A 2345-nucleotide genomic window follows, 5' to 3' on the forward strand; every position below is an offset into this window, starting at 1 on the left:
GTCCTGTGGACCTCGCCTCATTCGTCCTGTCATCTCTCTACCGTGGCTGTAGTGCCATAGTCAATTCTAACTTTGAGTTTGGTGGCGGCCCCTTTTGGCTGCTTCAGATCTGGCTGCGTGCCTACTTTCCTTCCTTCTACACTCCTCCTGCCCTTGAGTGCCGTACCATCGGCCTCTACTTCATGTAGGAATTGTTAGAAGAAGAATGGCCTTCCCTACAAGACTACCACTCTTTCTTCTTCAAGCTTGAGAAGTTCCGTTCCCCTGCGCTGTTTATGCCATTTCACCTACACCAGGCCCTTCCTCCATGGTTGTCAGGCGCCCTGCTCAACCCTCGGTCTGATTCTAAGCTGTGGCGTAAATTCCTAGTCTACAAGGACTTGCATTTTGGCATAACCTTAGAGCCCTCTGGGAACAATATGTGCAGTGTAGAAGTATACAACCCCCAATGCTGCGCCCGCCAATTCAGCCTGTGGCAATCTGTTCCCCTCCCATGTTACTTCTTTGAGAACAAAAGTGGGCCAGACCGACCTGTTTTGAGGCAATCTGGCCAGATTGAGACTGTCGTCAGCCTGAGTGATTTCGTCAAGTCCCGCTTCTTCCATGTGCCTTTCGAGCCAGAGCCCTCTGCCACGCCGGAATTTACAGCCTGGTGGTCAATCTTCCTTGCTATCCTGACTGATGAAGCTCTTCCCCAAGTTATTGACGATGCTGACTCTGACTCCGAACTGCAGATGGAGGACATCAAGGGCAAAGCCCCGGCTTTACGTGCTTCAAGTAAGTCACCCCTGAACTCAATCCTTCAGTATGACGAAGCCTTTGGCGTCAAATACCACCCAGACTGAAATATTATGCAGAAACACCATGACCTTGCCGTAGACCGAATTCGTCTCAAGAAACACGAAGAATTCCTAGCCCGGCCTGCAAACGCTCGCAAAGTAGCTAGGAGAGCTTACGTGGACATGAGCAACTTTGACCGCTCATTCAAGGCCTTTATGGACCGGCAGCCACCTTTACCTGACGCCGGCTGGGTGTGACCGAGCTTGTCAATCCCCATCTCTGGTTGTGGTTTGGCGGAGTTGACTTTGTTGGCTCCTACGCCGATGACTACGAGATGACTCGTACGAGGCGCGTTGTTCAGGCCGTCAACCCTGCCAAGCGTGGTACCCTTGCAACCCTGCATTTTTGGTATACTGTTGCTTCTTGACTGACGGCCTGTTTTTATGTTTCTCAGAGGCCTGTCCAACTCAGTCCGTGCCTTCCCAGCTAGTTGGTGCTGACGCTCCCCAGAAGCGTAGAACTCCATCATCAGCCCCCACAAGTTCGCTGTCAAAGGGGCAATCCCAGAAAAGGCAGAAACATGTAGCAAAGAAGCCCCCTAGAAAGCAGTCCCTCAGCGAGGAAGTCTCCGAAGCACCATCCGGTCTGAGGCATTCCAGGCTCCACCTCGAGAAAGCTCATTCGCCACCCTCCCCAACTCTCTTGGATATTGCCTCAGGTTCAGAGGAAGAAACCCCAGTTGCAGGTTCTCATGATGAGGCGGCCTTGAAGTCGCCAGCCCCTGCCGTTTCGTCGCCCTTCTCAAAGGTTGTCAGCACAGGCGAACAAGTAGGCACCTCTAGTCCTATCGCAGCTACGGTCCCAGCCTCAAACCGAAGCCCCTCTCCTGACCTCATGGTATCTTCTGATAACAGACCTTTGTGCACTCGCGTTACCAAACACCCTCTGACCGATCTTCCTCTTGACAGGAATTTGATTTTGACTTCGTCCTGGTGGGTTGCCGCACCCCTCTTGGGGAAGCCCCTGCTGTGGGCACACCGGTCCTGCCTCCCTCAGCTGTTAAGGAAGCCAAGCGTTCCTTTATTGAGTTTGTTGACAAGCAGCTCCCTGCCAAAGAAGGATTCAATCCAGACCATTTTCTCGCCCTAACCCAGCTGCTCCAAGTCCTGTTGGCTTGCACTACTCTTCCAGATCCAGCCAAGTCGTGGGTTAGCAAAGCTGCGTCCGTTATCCCGGATCTAACTGCCAACGCCCCACTGGCTTTCAAGGTCGTTCGTGACCTGGAGAAGGCCATCAACGAAGGGGACGACCTGTGCACCGAGTGGGAACAAACCAAAGTGAAGCTCTAGGAATCCGGCGCAATTAACAAGCTCTTTAAGGACGAGATCAATTCCCTGAGTTCTGAAATTGCCCGCTTGGAGGCCGAACTAATTGCAGCCTAATGAGCCAAAGAGGAAAAGGAACAGTTGGCGAAACCCTCCTTCGCTGAGTTCAAAGCCCTATACAAGACTGCAGAGACTCTTCGGGCTGCCGCTACAGAGGCCGCCAACCTGAAAGGCGACCGG

This window comes from Telopea speciosissima, chromosome 11 (assembly GCF_018873765.1).
Source record: "Telopea speciosissima isolate NSW1024214 ecotype Mountain lineage chromosome 11, Tspe_v1, whole genome shotgun sequence".
In the NCBI taxonomy this organism is placed as follows: Eukaryota; Viridiplantae; Streptophyta; class Magnoliopsida; order Proteales; family Proteaceae; genus Telopea; species Telopea speciosissima.